The sequence below is a fragment of the Manis javanica genome, chromosome 3 (assembly GCF_040802235.1).
Source record: "Manis javanica isolate MJ-LG chromosome 3, MJ_LKY, whole genome shotgun sequence".
NCBI lineage: Eukaryota > Metazoa > Chordata > Mammalia > Pholidota > Manidae > Manis > Manis javanica.
In genome coordinates, this window is record NC_133158.1 from 112289236 (window position 1) to 112307113 (window position 17878).

At 39.3% G+C, this 17878-nt stretch overlaps 1 long non-coding RNA gene across 1 annotated transcript in view; it reads left to right on the forward strand.

The window, feature by feature from the left end:
- Positions 1-16925, forward strand: part of LOC140848432 (uncharacterized) — a 38150-nt gene extending 21225 nt beyond the window's left edge. Inside the window, exons 2-3 of the long non-coding RNA XR_012129267.1 lie at positions 15997-16149; positions 16719-16925. This is a non-coding gene — a long non-coding RNA (uncharacterized lncRNA). The remainder of the gene's footprint in view (positions 1-15996; positions 16150-16718) is intronic.
- Positions 16926-17878: the final 953 nt, after the last annotated feature.

A 17878-nucleotide genomic window follows, 5' to 3' on the forward strand; every position in this document is an offset into this window, starting at 1 on the left:
TTGGAGTGGATTCTTTAGGATTTTTCTTATGTATGATATTATGTCATCTGCAAACAGTGACAGTTTAACTACTTCCTTACCAATGTGGATGTCCTTTCTTTCTCTGTGTTGTCCAATTGCTGTGGTGAGGACCTCCAGAGCTATGTTAAATAAAAGTGTAGAGTGGGCATCCTTGTCTTGTTCCCGATTTTAAGGGAAAGGCTTTCAGTTTTTCGCTGTTAAGTATGATGTTGGCTGTGGGTTTGTCATATATGGCCTTTATCATGTTGAGGTACTTGCCCTCTATACCCATTTTGTTGAGAGTTTTTATCATGAACGGATGTTGAATTTTGTCAAATGGTTTTTTGGCATCTATGGAGGTGATTATGTGTTTTTTGTCCTTTTTGTTGATGTGGTGGATGATGATGATGGATTTTCTAACATTGTACCATTCTTGCATCCCTGGAATAAATCCTACTTGATCATGGTGGATGATCTTTTTGATAAATTTTTGAATTCAGTTTGCTAATATTTTGTTGAGTATTTTTGCATCTATGTTCATCAGGGATATTGGTCTGTAATTTTCTTTTTTTGTGGTGTCTTTGCCTGGTTTTGGTATTAGAGTGATTCTGGCCTCATAGAATGAGTTTGGAAGTATTCCCTCCTCTTCTACTTTTTGGAAAACTTTAAGGAGGATGGATATTAGGTCTTTACTAAATGTTTGATAAAACTCAATGGTGAAGCCATCTGGTCAAGGAGTTTTGTTCTTAGGTAGCTTTTTGATTACCAATTCAATTTCATTGCTGGTAATTGGTCTATTCAGATGTGCTGTTTCTTTCTGGGTCAGCCTTGGAAGGTTGTATTTTTCTAGAAACTTGTCTGTTTCTTCTAGGTTATCCAGTTTGTTAGCATATAATTTTTCATAATATTCTCTAATAATTCTTTGTATTTCTGTGGTGTCTGTAGTGATTTTTCCTTTCTCATTTCTAATTCTGTTTATGTATGTAGACTCTTTTTTTTCTTGATAAGTCTGGCTAGGGGTTTATCTATTTTGTTTATTTTCTCGAAGACCCAGCTCTTGCTTTCATTGACTTTATTGTTTTATTCTTCTTGATTTTACTTATTTATGCTCTCATCTTTACTATGTCCCTCCTTCTACTGACTTTAGGCCTCATTTGTTCTTCTTTTCCTAGTTTCATTAATTGTGAGTTTAGACTGTTTATAAGGGATTGTTCTTCTTTCATGAGGTAGGCCTGTATTGCAATATACTTTCCTCTTAGCATGCCTTTCGCTGTGTCCCACAGATTTTGTAGTGTTGTATTATTGTTGTCATTTGTCTCCATATATTACTTTATCTCTGTTTTTATTTGGTCATTTTCCCATTGGCTTTTTAGGAGCACATTTTGAAGCCTCCATGTGTTTGTGAGATTTTTCATTTTCTTTGTGTAATTTATTTCTAGTTTCATACCTTTGTGGTCTGAGAAACTGGTTGGTACAATTTCAATCTTTTTGAATTTACCAAGGCTCTTTTTGTGGCCTAGCATATGATCTATTCTTGAAAATGTTCCATGTGCACTTGAAAAGAATGTGTATTCTGCTGCTTTTGGGTGTAGAGTTCTGTAGATGTCTGTTAGGTCCATCTGTTCTAATGTGTTGTTCAGTGCCTCTGTCTCCTTACTTATTTTCTGTCTGGTTGATCTGTCCTTCAGAATGAGTGGAGTGTTGAAGTCTCCTAAAGTGAATGCATTGCATTCTATTTCCCCTTTTAATTCTGTTAGTATTTGTTTCATATATGTGGGTGCTCCTGTGTTGGGAGCATAGATATTTATAATGGTTATATCTTCCTGTTGGATTGACCCCTTTATCATTATGTAATGTCCTTCCTTGTCTCTTTTGTTACTTTCTGTGTTTTGAAGTCTATTTGTCTGATACAAGTACTGCAACTCCTGCTTTTTCTCTCTGCTGGTTGCATGAAATATCTTTTTGCATCCCTTCACTTTTAGTCTGTGTATGTCTTCAGGTTTAAAGTGAGTCTCTTGTAGGCAGCATATAGATGGGTCTTATTTTTTTATCCATTCAGTGACTCTGTCTTTTGATTGCTGCATTCAGTCCATTTATATTTAGGGTGATTTTCAATAGGTATGTATGTATTACTATTGCAGAATTTAGATTCATGGTTACCAAAGGTTCAAGGTTAATTTCCTTACTATCTAAGAGTCTAACTTAACTTACTTAATATGCTATTACAAACACAATCTAAAGGTTCTTTTCTTTTTTGCCTCCTTTTTCTTCCTCCTCTATTCTTTATATATTAGGTATCATATTCTGTATTCTTTGTCTATCCCTTGATTAACTTTGGGGATAGTTAATTTAATTATGTATTTGCTTAGTAATGAGCTGTTCTACTTTCTTTACTATGGTTTTATTACCTCTGATGACAGCTATTCAACCTTAGGAACACTTCCATCTATAGCAGTCCCTCCAAAATAGACTGTAGAGATGGTTTGTGGGAGGTAAATTCTCTCAGCTTTTGCTTATCTGGAAATTGTTTAATCCCTCCTTCAAATTTAAATGATAATCTTGCCGGATAACGTAATCTTGGTTCCAGGCCCTTCTGTTTCATTGCATTAAATACATCATGCCACTCCCTTCTGGCCTGTGAGGTTTCTGCTGAGAAGTCTGATGTTAGCCTGATGGGCTTTCCTTTGTATGTGGTCTTATTTCTCTCTTGGCTGCTTTTAATAGTCTGTCCTTATCCTTGATCTTTGCCAATTTTATTACCATATGTCTTGGTGTTGTCTTCCTTGGGCCCCTTGTGTTGGGAGATCTGTGCACCTCCATGGCCTGAGAGATGATCTCTTTTCCCAGATTTGGGAAGTGTTCAGCAACTACCTCCTCAAAGACACTGTCTATCCCTTTCTCTCTCTCTTCTTCTTCTTGTACCCCTGTAATGCGAATATTGTTCCGTTTGGATTGATCACACAGTTCTCTCAATATTCTTTCATTCTTAGAGATCCTTTTTTCTCTCTGTGCCTCAGCTTCTTTGTATTCTCTTCTCTAGTTTCTATTTCATTTATCGTCTCCTCCACTGTATCCAACCTGCTTTTAATACCCTCCATTGTGCTCTTCAGCGATTGGATCTCTGACCTGAATTCATTCCTGAGTTCTTGGATATCTTTCCATACCTCCATTAGCATGTTGATGATTTTTATTTTGAACTCCCTTTCAGGAAGTGTCATAAGGTCCATGTCATTTAAATCTTTCTCAGGAGTTATATTAATTTTACTCTGGACCAGGTTCCTTTGGTGTTTCATATTTGTATATAGTGCCCTCTAGTGTCCAGAACCTCTACTCTCTAGACCTGCTCAGCCCCTGAAGCAATGTTGGGGGTCTTAGGGGAGCAGTATTGGTGCCTGGGGGGAGGAAAGAGCTGTTTCCTACTTCCCAGCTGCTGTGCCTGTCTCCACTGCCTGAACCAGTGGGCTGGTCACACAGGTATAAGCTATTGTCCCAGAGCAGCCGATGTGGACCCCTGCTTTCCACAAGCGGCTGGAATCTCAGTCTCCCCAGGAACTCTGCCTGTATTAGCTTTCCAACCCCGTAATCACACGAGTATCATGAAAGCACCATGAAATGTAGTTTTTTGCTCCCAGAGCAGATTTCCGGAGCTAGGTATTCAGCAGTCTCAGGCCTTCCACTCCCTCCCTGCTCTGTTTCTCTTCCTCCTGCTGGTGAGGTGGAGTTGGGGAGGGGCTCGGATCCCGCCAGACCACAGCTTTGGTACGTTACCCTGTTCTGTGAGGTCTGCTCTTTTCTCCAGGTGTATGCAGTCTGGCACCATCCACTTTCCTTTTACTCTCTCAGGATTAGTTGCACCAACTAATCCTCTGTCTCTCCTCTCATGCCACCATCTTTCCAAGGTTCATTTCTAACCCTCTCCTCCATATAGATGTCCAGTTTTTCAGTACCATCTGTTGAAAAGACAGTATTTTCCACTTTGAATTACCTTGGTAACTTTGTCAAAAACAAACAAACAAACAAACAAAAAAACCCCAGCTATGGTTAGTCCAGGGCTAGAGACAATCAGGAGCATCTCTGAACATCAGAATCCAGCCAGTATGGTCTAGGAATGCTTCTCAAAGAGGTGACAAAGGAATTCAGGCAGAAGCCTGTTTGGAGCTTAGTGAGTTGCAGTGTTACTGTGGATTAAATTGTGTGGGTGTGTTGGGGGAGGGGATGCATAGGGCTAGAAGTAGGCAGGAGCCACATTGGAGTGGGCTGAGCCTTGTGTGTCTAGCTGAGGAGGGTGCATTTTATCCTGGGAATGATGAGGGGCCACTGGTCCACTTTGTGAAGGGGAATGATGTATATTTGCATTTCAGAACGTTTACTCTGACTGCAGAGGAAGGATGGGAGTTCAGATGTGGGCAGGCAGAGGAGGCTGTCACAGCCTCATAACTGAGAGGTGACGGTCGGAGAGGAACTCTCCTCTGATTATACTTTTTAAACCTTTGACTTTTATATCATGTTTAAGAAGTACCCATTCAAAATAAATGAACTCAGTAGGTGAAAGACACAGGATGTGAGGCTGGACTGAGGCTGTGAGAATGATGTTCTTGCAAGGGACAGCACACTTCAGACTCACCAGGCTAGATGGACCCCACACCCAGAGATGCTAATTCAGGAGGTGAGAGGTGAGGTCCGGAGCTTGTGATTTAGACCTTCCACACTGGCTTCAGATGTACAGTATTGAAGGTCACTGGTGCAGGTTGATGACATTCTCAGACTTGGGCAACTGAGTCAATGAACTTTCCAGTCCCTAGAGAGGGAATATGGGAGGTGGAGCAGATTTAGGGGTAGATTTTAATTTCAGTTTTGGTAACCTGATACTGGGGAGATTTCCACAAAAGTTTGCAGAGCACAGTTGAATGTGTGGATTTGGAGCTTAGAAGAAAGGTCTGGATAGGAAAAACAGTTTGGTTGAAAGTTTCCTAACCTGAGGTCTGTGCATCCAGGAAATTACCTGGATAATTTTGCATGTATGCATCTATAGATGCATAGTATTAATATACATGTATATATATTAGCCTTCATCTCTAGGGAGAATGAAGGTTCTAACTCCCAAAGGGCCCATGACCCTACAACAGCAAAGAGCCACTGTAAAGACAAGGGCGGACCCCTGGAGGCATAGCCCCCGTGAGAAGGGACAAGCGTTCATTTTTCCCACTCTGGTGCAGTGGTAGGCACTGGCTGCCCCTCCTTCAGGCTCCCCACCTACTGGAGGTCTTCAGTCTCTAGCTGCCAGGGCAATCCTTTGTCATCCTTCACCTTCCTTGTATCTAACTGAAATCTTTCCTGCTTTAAGTTACTTTTTCTCTTTTATACAGCATCTTTGTTGTTGTTGTTGTTGTTATAATTAATCTACAATTACATGAAGAACATTATGTTTACTAGGGTCCCCCCTTCACCAAGTACCCCCCACAAACCCCATTACAGTCACTGTCCATCAGCATAGTAAGATGTTGTAGAATCACTACTTGTCTTCTCTGTGTTGCACAGCCCTCCCCATTCCCCCCCCACATCACACATGCTAATTGTAATGCCCCCTTTCTTCTTCCCCACCCTTATCCCTCCCTTCTCTCCCATTCTCCCCAGTCCCTTTCCCTTTGGTAACTGTTAGTCCATTCTTGGGTTCTGTGATTCTGCTGCTGTTTTGTTCCTTCAGTTTTTCTTTGTTCTTATACTCCACATATGAGTAAAATCATTTAGTATTTGTCTTTCTCCACTTGGCTTATTTCACTGAGCATAATACCCTCTAGCTCCATCCATATTGTTGCAAATGGTAGGATTTGTTTTCTTCTTATGGCTGAATAATATTCCATTGTGTATATGTACCACATCTTCTTTATCCATTCATCTACTGACGGACACTTAGGTTGCTTCCATTTCTTGGCTATGGTAAATAGTGCTGCGATAAACATAGGGGTGCATCTGTCTTTTTCAAACTGGGTTGCTGCATTCTTAGGGTAAATTCCTACAAGTGGAATTCCTGGGTCAAATGGTATTTCTATTTTGAGCATTTTGAGGAACTTCCTACATACTGCTTTCCACAATGGTTGAACTAATTTACATTCCCACCAGCAGTGTAGGAGGGTTCCCCTTTCTCCACAACCTCACCAACATTTGTTGTTGTTTGTCTTTTGGATGGTAGCCATCCTTACTGGTGTGAGGTGATATCTTATTGTGGTTTTAATTTGCATTTCTCTGATAACTAGTGATGTGGAGCATCTTTTCATGTGTCTGTTGGCCATCTGAATTTCTTCTTTGGAGAACTGTTTGCTCAGCTCCTCTGCCCATTTTTTAATTGGATTATTTGCTTTTTGTTCATTGATGTGTGTGAGCTCTTTATATATTTTGGATGTCAACCCTTTATCATATCTGTCATTTATGAATATATTCTCCCACACTGTAGGATACCTTTTTGTTCTATTGATGGTGTCCTTTGCTGTACAGAAGCTTTTCAGCCTGATATAGTCCCACTTGTTCATTTTTGCCTTTGTTTCCCTTGCCCAGGGAGATATGTTCAAGAAGAGGTCACTCATGTTTATGTCTAAGAGATTTTTGCCTATGTTTTTTTCTAAGAGTTTTATGGTTTCATGACTTACATTCAAGTCTTTGATCCATTCCAAATTTACTTTTGTGTATGGGGTTAGACAGTGATCCAGTTTCATTCTCTTACATGTAACTGTCCAGTTTTGCCAACATCAGCTGTTTAAGAGACTGTCATTTCCCCATTCTTTGTCCATGGCTCCTTTATCATATATTAATTGACCATATATGTTTGGGTTAATGTCTGGAGTCTCTCGTCTGTTCCACTGGTCTGTGGCTCTGTTCTTGTGCCATAACCAAATTGTCTTGATTACTGTGGCTTTGTAGTAGAGCTTGAAGTTGGGAAGAGAGATCCACCCCCCCCCCCACTTTATTCTTCCTTCTCAGAATTGCTTTGGCTATTAGGGGTCTTTGGTGTTTCCTTTAAGTTACATTTTATTCAAAGTAATATATAGGCACAGTTTTTAGAGTTCAGATAGGCACCCAAAGCCTGCATGAGAAACAGCAGCCTGGTATGAGAGCCTTTCCTAAACCTGGAATTATAATCAAGTAACCCTGATGCCTCGTCTCAGGGTCAAGGCTCAGCCTCGCTTCCTTCAGCCCTTGAGAGCCTTCCTCTTCCTTTGTCCCCCCTCCTCTTTCATCTTCTTCCTCCTCATTGTCACCATCTGTAATCAGGACTAGATTCCAGGGGAAACAGGGAGACAGGTGCAAAACCTATGCCAGAACCATCTTCATTTCCTTCCTAAGTCTGCTCATGGCCCACACAGAGTGGACAGAGTTCACAGGTCACAGAGGCTCAGGTCCCCTGTGTTTTCCTGACTCGTGTGCTCTGGGTTGGCTGTGGTTGTAGTGTTTCCTGTCTTACCGAACGGCCGGATGGAACTGGTTATCAGGGCCTAGGGAATGACCTGGCTCTGCCAACCAGATGTGTGAGCCGGACCTGGCTGATTTCTCTTTGTGCTTCAGCTTCCCCATCTGTAAAATAACACTGATATCTTTGGAAAGACTCACAGCATCAATGTCTTTGAGCTAAGTCACCTGAAATGACCCTGGCCCTCTCAGGCCAGAATGGCTCTGACAGTGCCCCATGGTCGACTTATGGGACTTCTGCAGAGACTGGCTATTCTGGTGACCTCCTGACTGGTTGCACCTAGCATGGGAGCCTTCGGCAATGGGGAACATCCTGCTTGCTTTGCCAGTTCCTCAGGCTGCTTAACAAAGCAGCTTCTCTTGGATTCTGGTTGTCACAGGATGGAAGCAGGCAGCCATGGCATCACAGCAGAGAGGGCTTGGGCCTCACCACTTGATCCAAATGACATATTTGCCCCTAAGGAAGATTGGAATCAAAACATTTAACCCAAATTACACAAATACTGATTAATTTTTAGACAGGGAATTTTCCAGAGTGAACTTCACTAAGCCAACAATTGCTTCATCAATGTTCTTTTTAACATACAGTTTTCTTTTTTAGTGAATTTATTTTAATATAGTTTTTAAAAACTACTAATTTAACGGCTTGCCTTAATGGTTTCACTAACATCTTCTGTTCCTGTGTGACATAAGGGCTCAGACATTCAGGTGTTTGCATCTGTTTCAGCCTTGCTTGGGGCTTATGAGGGTTTGTATCTCCAGTTTGGTAGCATCATCTTCTCCCTAAAGTGGGAAGAAAAACAGCTGAATGTGAAGAGCATGACTCCGAGTCTGTCTCCTTCAGTGCTGTCAATCTTGGATCACTCACTTAAATCCAGGAAATTTTTCTCACCTCTAAAATGGGGATAATAATACCTACCTGCTTACCTCAGAAGAGCTGTTGGTAGCCCATAAACGTAATTAATTATTCCCATAAACCATAATAGCATTAAATAATTACTTGTGTAAAGCTCCTAACCCCAGCATGTAGAGAGGGAACTCCTGAAACGTTGTTACTGTTACCATCATGGTTAATAAAACAAGCTGTGTTTACGGGCTCTGACCACTGGGCGGCACTATGGATTTGTTTCTGTGACAATTTTGGTCTTAAGGGGAGCTTTTGTGTTTGAGCCAGATAGTGGTGCTGGTTTTTGTAGGTCATAACTAGCTGATAATTGGCAGCAGTTTCACCTGGGTCTACTTAAATTTTGTGGGTCCATCTGCCCTGGGCTGTTTTCTTTTGGTTTTGTCTCAGCTAAACCCTGACCTGTTCCGGAGACTCACCGGCTGAGGCTTTTAGGAAGCCTGGGCTGGTCTCTGACATGGATGTCCTAAGCCTGCTGGAGTAGTATGACCACAAGCCAACCACTACTTACTGCCAGAGACTTAGGGTCAAGGAAAGAAAGAGCTAGGAAGACAGCATCAGAATTAAGGACATAAACTGAGACACAGAAAAGCAGGAGGCTTGTGATCACAGGAATTTGATGTGTAGAAGCGGAGGCATCCCATTTTATGGGAGTAAATTTACTTGCTGAGCTCAGAAAGCCATTTCCCAAGAAACTCAAAGGACGCACGAGGCCCAGGTGACCCTGACCTCTGTTCCTTGCGTCCTGTTCCCTCTTTCTTACAGGGTGCTGGCCTTGGACCCCCAGCATTGGGAAAGAAGTTGAGAAACAGAAAGATCTCAGATCATTAACAGAATTGATTAGTGACCCTAAGAAGTGGGAGTGGTTCACCTAAAGGCATACCTTCCTGGGCCTGTGGGGCAGGTGCTTAGGCAGAGTCCATCTTGCCTGACCTGAAACTAAGCAAAACTCCATATTTGTACTGTGTGTGTGTGTGTGTGTGTGTGTGTATGTGAGTGTTTCCTTTGGCCAGCTATCTGTGCCTTTCCCTACAAAGGGGCCCAGGGTTTTTTGTATATAGATAAACTTGGATCTCTTGAAGGAACAGGAACATGTGAGTAGCTCTTTCATATTTGTGCATTTAACATTTTTTTCCAGAGACAAGGATTCAGATAAGAAAGTTTTTTGTGTGTGTATGAAAAATTTAAGGGTTTAAAAAAAATTGCTATCTTTCAGAAATATGATTTATTATTAGGAAATCTATCAATGTAATTTACCATATTAATAAACCAAAGGAGAAAAATCATATGATCACCTCCATAATGCTGAAAAATTCAACAGTTTATTCTTGGTAAATCCCCTTGACAAAACAGGAGTAGATATATACTTCCTTAACATGGTAAAATATATTTATGTCAGGATCAAAGACAGCATTGTACTCAATGGCAACACACTAGAAACTCTTCTCAACTCAAAGTCAGGAAGAAGAGAGATCTGTCCATTTTCACAGCTATTATTTAACATTTTTCTGGATGTAAGACCCAATGGAATTTGATAAAAGTAGAACAGAGAAGTATATAAATCAAAAAGGAGGAAAAATTATTATTTCTAGATAGCATAATTTTAACCTGGAAAACCCAGAAGATTTGACTCAAAACACATTCAACACCCAATGCTGAAAAGGGTGTGGAGCAATGGAAGCTCCCAGTTACAGCTGGTGGGAATGAAAAGGGTGCAGCCACTTTGGAAGACAGTTTTGGAGTTTGTCACAAAACTAAACATACTCCTATCATACAATCCAATAATCATGCTCCCTGGTATTTACCCAAATGAGTTGAAATGTATGTCTGCACAGAAAACTGCACATGGATGTTTCTAGCAACTTTATTAGTCATTTCCAAAACTTGGTAGTATGAAAATTAATTAAGGGAAACCTCACTGGAATGGCATCAGGAAGCCTGCCTGCAAAGCTCTCACACCCACCACTCCTCATAAATCTCAGACCCATCAGAAAAGATGGATGCCATACTGTTTCAGCTTCTTTACTACCCAGCAAGAAGAGGAAAGGCTTCCGCCTTGTTTGCCTACAGCAGCCCAGCCAGTGAGAGACTGTCACAGTTCAACCAATGAGAAGTCAGAATACATTGGATTCCCAGTTTACTGCAATGGACTTAGAAGGGCCCTCCCAATTCAGCCCCTTCCTCTATAAATGATTGTTCTGTTCCTCCCTTGCTCTCTGGACATGCCTGCGGTTTTGCTATAGCTCGCATGTCCTGAATTGCAGTACTCTGCTCTTCCCAAATAAACCTGTTTTTTTGGCTGGTAAATAACTGTTTTATTTTTAAGGTCAACAGTGCAAACCAAGATGTCCTTCAGTAGGTGAATGGGTAAACAAGCTGTGGTACATCCACACAATGGAATATTATTCAGTACTAAAAAAATGATCTATCAAACCATAAAAAGTCACAGAGAAGCTTAAATGCATATTGCTAAGAGAAAGCAGTCAATCTGAAAGTTGTATGATTCCAACTAACATTCTAGAAAAGGCAAAACTATGGAGGCGGTAAAAGGATCAGTGGTGGCCAGGGGTTCACAGGGAGGGAGGAATAAATAGGTGGGACACAGGATTTTTAAGATGGGGAAACTCTTCTATCTGATACTCTAATAATAGATATGTCATTATGCATTTGTCATAACTCATAGAACTAAAACACAAAGAGTGAACCCTAATGTAAACTATGGACCTTGGTTGATAACATGTCAGTGTTGGTTCATCGATTGTAATAAATGGACTAATGTAGGATATTGATGGTGAGGGAGGTTTGTGTGTGATAGGGAAGAGGAAAAGTGGGGGAATGTGGGGACTCTTTATACTTTCCATTCCATTTTGCTGTGAACCTAAAACTGCTCTTTAAAAAGATATATTAATTAAAAAGAAAGTATTATCAACAAAATAATTTAGTAAGATGTCTAATGATTTAAAATTAGTATTCAGAAACTATAAATCCCTCATTTACAAACAACTAGTTGGAAAAATCAATGGAAGAAAATAATCTATTTAAAATAACAACATAAAAAGCAATAACCACAAAATGAAACAACTAAGAATAAACTTAATGGGCTTTAGGTAATATATTTATGAATAAAACTTTAAAATTCTACTAGGGGATACAAAAGATGATCTGAACAAATGGAAAGATATATCACATTTTTAGGAAGTCCATTTACTGTAGATTGTATAGATTTAACAAGTCCAGTAAAAATACCAACAGGGTTTGTTTGTTTTGTGTTTTGGCAACCAAACAAGAATATCCAGAACAAATGAGAAGAGACCAGACTTATCAGAGACTAAAGTGTCTTATTTCATAGAGCTATAATAATTAAATTGGTGTGATGCTAGCAGAGAACCAGACAGATCAATGTAACAGAACAGGAAGTACAGGAATAGAATCAAATACAAGGGCATTTGTAAGATATAATAAAAGTCAAAATTCCAAATCAGTGGACGAAAACTGTATTCAAGATAAAACTGTCAGGCAAAGAGGGTAGTCATAAAAAAAGTTATATCAACACCTCATACTTCACAGTAAAATCATTCTGAGATGGGCCAAATATGTAAATGTTAAAAAAAAAATGAAACCACAAAATACTGAGGAAGCAATGGAAAAATTAAAAAATAATTTTGGAGGTGGGAAAGCACTTCTAAGTATGGCACAGCAACCAGAAGCCTCAAAAGAAATGAAAAAAATAGTACTATATAAAAATAAACAAATTCACAAAAGCAAGATACAATGATCGAAGTCAAACTAAAAAAATTAGGAAGAATAACTATCATAAGAGAAATGTAAATTAAGCTGAGATACCATTCACCTCTTTGTTTAGAAAAAAACATAAAATCTTATAATAAGATATAAGAGAAAGGAGGAAATGGATGTTTTCTTATGTTGCTAGTGGCTGTATAAACTGGGAAAATCTCTGAGGAGCATAAATTGATATATATATATATATAAATAATTATTTTAACCACAGTGTTGGATTATATACATACATATATTATGTACTCAGTATTCCCTCTTTTATCTTATATCTTCAATTACTCTTCCAAGATCATTTTTCCCTGTAGTGCAGGGTTCTTGATGCTAAACTCTCAATTTTTACCACCCTCAGTCTTGGAAGATAGTTTTACAGGATTTTTAATTCTAGGTTGACAGTTATTTTTTATCAATATTTGCAAGGTTGTATTCACTATCTGCTGACTTCTGTTGTGTTAAGCTAATTGAATTGCCTGTTTTTTGCAGGTGACCTGTCCTTTCTCTCTGGCTGTCTTTAAGATCTATCTTTGTCTTTTGAGTTTTCAGTTTAACTGAACTGTGTGTAGGCATGGACTTATTTTTATTTAATCTGCTAAGCATACATTTTTGTTCTTAGATCTTCAATATGTTTTTCACAAGTTCTAAAAATTTCACAGCCTTTCTCTCTTTAAATATTTTCTTTCCCTCACCCTCTGTAATGTCCATTTTTGAGGATCTGATTATGTACCTTTACTTCTATTTTGCTCTAACTTTTACATCTCTTAATTAGTGTTTCATTTATGTTTTCCCTACACTTGTCTCTCAGTGTTGCACCTTTGGTAGTTTATTAACTCCCAGTTATCTACTTCTTTCTTTGTGCTTAATTGGTATTGTATTACAAGAATAATATTTTAATTTCAAATAATTTTTAAAAATCTGTTCATTCCTGATAATGTCTGATTGCTTTATTACTTCTTTAAACTCTTCATTTATAGCTGTATTTTAAACTTCTATTTGTAACTACTTTTAGTTTTGCAGAAGAATTGTAAAGATCATACAGGTAGCACAGCTTCCCTTCATGCTAACATCTTATGTAACCATATGGCATATTTACCAAAGTGAAGAAATTAACATTGGTATAATGTCGGTGTTAACTGGAACTTAAGACTTTATTCAGATTTCATCAGCTTTCCCACCAATGCCTGCTTTCTGTTCCAGGATCCCATCAGGATACTGAGACATATTTAGTCATAATGACTCCTTAGGGTCCTACAATCTGTGGTAGTATCTTAGTCTTTCCTTATTTTTCATGACCTTGACTTTTTTTTTTAAATTAAGGTATCACTGATATACACTCTTATGAAGGTTTCACATGAAAAACATTGTGGTTACTACATTCACCCATATTATCAAGTCCCCCCCCATACCCCATTGAAGTCACTGTCATGACCTTGACTTTTGAAGAGTACCGGTCAGGTATTCCACAGAACATCTCTCAATTTGGGTTTGTCTGCTATCTGCTCATCATTAGACCAGGGTTATGGGTTTGGAGGAGGTGGAGTGCCCTCCTTATCACATCCCACTGGTATCAACTGATAATGATAGCATTGTTAGCAACAAGATTCATTACTGGTAACATTCATCTTGTTCATTTCTTTAAGGTGGTGTCTGCCTGGCTTATCCACTGTAAAGTTACTGTTTTTCCCTTTCCATATTCTATTTGTGAGAAGCCAATCACTGAGTTCAACCCACATTCATGGGGAGAAACTGTTTATTCTGGAGTTAAAGAGTATGAAAGAATTTGTGCATGTATGTTAAAACCGGTGCAGTAATTAACAAAATTTGAACCTATGCAAATGTCTGCTTTCCTTAAAGTTTTGCTCACACATTTTAGCATTTATTTGTGGGTCTTACCTACAGGAATTATTACTGTAGTATACTAATGGTGATTTTCTATTTTACTCATTCCATCTACATTTATTATTTGGAATTCTTCTGTAAGGAATATTTTTCTTTTCCCTCCTTTTTATTTATTCAATCATTTATAGATGCATATTTCACATGGTTATAAAAAATACTTTTGCATTAGTAGAAGAAAGGTGGATTATATAATTCAAGGCAGGAAAAGAAAAAACAATAAGATATATGGTGAAAAGAATATATAAAATTAGAGATAGGTCCTAATATAACATATTAAACATTATAAATAAAATATCCCTAATAATAATATACCTAAAGGCCATAGGTATCTAGACAGAAACTCAGTTCTGATACCTTGATTTTAAGGGACACACTTAAAACAGAATGATAAAGATTGAAAAGAGACAGAAAAAAGATATATCAGGCAAATATGAAACAGGGAAAGCCAGAGTAGCAATATTAATATCTAAAAATTTAATTAAGATAAAAACCATCATATTATCAAGGAGGGATATAACACATGATAAAATGGTCATAAAAGCATGTATCTAACAACAGTCTTAAAGTATATAAAGCAGCAGCTGACAGAACTGCAGGAAGAAACAGCTCAACAATTGTAGTTGGATATTTTAATACCTCCTCAGGAAGACAGAGTTCAAAGCAAAGATGTAGATAATTTGATTGACTCAGCTAATAATCTCAAGAGTGAAGGTGTACTAAGAGATGGAAGCATCTGGCTATCCATCTCCCAGAGGTGAAAAATAGGATGAATCCTCTATGAATTAGGAACACATGATGGAATATGGATTGTTTTTTAAAACAGCATTAAGTGAAAGAGTGGAAAAGAGGATGAAACTTATTAGCACAGGACAATGTATACAGTTGGTGCCCCCTTATCTGCAGGGAATACTTTCCAAGGTGCCTCCTGCCCTGCCCCATGGATGCTGGAAACTGCAGATAATACTGAACCCTACCTACATGTACTACATTTTTTTCCTATACTACATATGTGTATAAATTAAGTTTTAATTTATAAATTCAGCCCAGTAAGAAATTAACAATAACTAATAATAAAATAGACAATTATAATAATATAATAAAAGTTACAGGAACATGGTCTGTCTCAAAGTATCTTACTGTGCTGTGCTCACCCTTCATAGGAGATGATAAAATGCCTATGCGATGAGACAAAATGAGGTGAGTGACGTAGCGTCAGGCTACTACTGACCTTCTGATTAGAGGTCAGAAGGAGGACGGTCTTCTTGAGGTTGACCACAGGTAGCAAAGTGCTGAAGTGAAACCGCAGATAATTGGGGATTAGTTAAAGACACATACACACACAAACACGAATGCTTTACAAAGTGCAAGTACACACATCAAACACATTAGAATGAGTCCCTGTGCTGGGGTGGGGGAACGGTGGAGACAGGAATTGGGTCCAGGGATAAAGGGGAATGATGAATTAGTAAAACAAGCAGAGGGGCCATGTGGGCTGCTGCTGCTGATAAACTCAGGTGTGCACCCAGAAGAGTGCACCCAGACTGCACTCTTTCCTACCAGCAGAAAGGTTTGTGCGTGGGCTAAATGACTCCAGCTGTCATGTGCCTTCAGACAGCTGAATCTCCCCAGAAGACTGTAAATGACTAGGGATACAAAGGTTGCTCTGGAGGTGGGCACCACCAATTCCTGGCACCAGGGGCTGGCTCGGCTGCTCCTTCAGCCCAGCGAAGGCCTCCTCAATACTGGTATCTCTCTGTCTTGGAGCAGCCACATGTACTGAGCTGGAGTCATCTAGAAGGTGGCTCCAGCTCAAATTGAGCTTCTGGATTTCTCAAGCAATAGATATGAAATTCTGAGAGCAAAGTTCTGTAGGCCAGCTTCCAAGGTGGGCGAGGTTTCTCTCTGTGGCTTCTACTCCCCCTCACCTCCTGTTCCCACAGATGTCTGAGCTGGGAGCAGATCCAGCAAGAAATCTGAGAGAAATGGTCCCAAAAGACAACTTTCAGAGCAGCAAGAAGAGTTGTTTAAAAATGTAAAGAGGTTGCCTAAGGGCTTGAATAGACATCTCTCCTGAGAAGATACACAAGTGGTGGGTAAGCACATGAAAAGATGCTCAGCATCCTTAATCATCAGGGAAATGCAAATCAAACCACAGTGAGATACCACTTCACACCCATTAGTATAGCTATTATCCCACAGAGAATAACAAGTGTTGTAGAGAATAAGGAGAAATGACCCATTACTGGTGGGAATGGAGATGGTTTTCACTGTGGAAAACAGTTCCTTGAAAAATTAAACAGAATTACCATGTGATCCAGTAATTCATTTCTTGGTATTTACACAAAAGAATTGAAAGTAAGAATTCAAAGGATTTGTACAATCATATACATAGAGGATTAAAAAATAGAAGCAATTCATTGACAGATGAATGTAAAAATATAAATGTACACACTGGGATATTATGCAGTCTTAAAAAGTGAGGTAGGACAGACATGGGACAAAAATCATAATTAATTTTCCTGCCTATGATGAAAATACAAAAATATAAATAGTATTAACAGGGCAAGTAATCCTAAATGCTATGTCACCACTGCTTGAGGGCAACCAGTAGCTTGGAGAAGAACAGGATCAAGAAATTCCTTGTGTTAAATTTATCTTACAGAGTATGTAGAGGACAGACCGTGGATGGTGACATTGGAGAGAGACATCATGAGACCACAAGTCAAGCCAACGCTCCCTGGCCCTTTGGTTCATTCCTGAAAACCTTAAAAGACAGAATCCTAAAACTTTCAGTGAGCCTTCTCTCTTTAGCTGCCTGTGCTCCCCTTTCTTCAAGTGTGTACTTTTTGACTTAAATAAAGCCTTCTTGCTGTTCAATTTATTGCCTTTTGTCTCTGTGCTCCTCAGTGGTGTCTTTGTTACTTTGCTATTTCCTTCTATTTCCCAGACTTAAGCACAAGTCTTCACTCTGTCCTACTTCAGACAAGTAGGGAAAAGCCACTAAGATCTCTGATTTGGGCTTGCAAGTTCCCATCACCTGGGTGACCCAGACAGGACTGCAGCTGTATGATTATGCTCTTTAGTAGTCTGCCCCCAAAATCTCCTTTCTTTGCTTCAGGAAGTTCTCAGAACATAATCTTCATCCATAATCTCACTCCATGGCTCCCCCAAATCCTGGGGTGGTGGCTTAGTCTCCATGCTTTGCAGATTCAAGCCAACACTGGAAGCCAACACTCAGGAGTTGGCAAGGGATCTACCCTATACTGAGCAGGAGTTAATGAGCCTCCTTTTCCTCCCTTTGTTATTCCTTGCAGGCTGCTCCCTGCACAGCTGCTGCCATTCACTGCTACTCTCACTTTAATGAATTCCTTCATTAACTACCCTTGTCTGACCTGTTCAAGAAATCTTTCTTGATCAGAGTCAAGAACCCTCCCCTGTCCAGGTTGAGGTTTCACCTAGTGTGCAGGGAGAGACCTCTCAGATGCAGCTGCCTGACAACAAAATCAATGAAATTCTGACCCATTAAAAAATTATAAATAAAATTACCATATGATCCAGCAATTTCACTTCTGGCTATAAGCCCAAGAGAATTGAAAGCAAGGTCTTGATAAGAGATATTTATACACTCATGTTCATAGCAGTGTTATTCACAATAGCTAAAATATGGAAACAGCCCAGTGTACACAGAGAGCTGGACAGGCAAATGTCATGTATAATGCAATGGAATAGTATACAGCCTTTAAAAAGGAAGGAACTCCTCCAATATGCTACCATATAGATGAACCTTAAATACATTATACTAAGTGGAATAAGCTGGTCCCA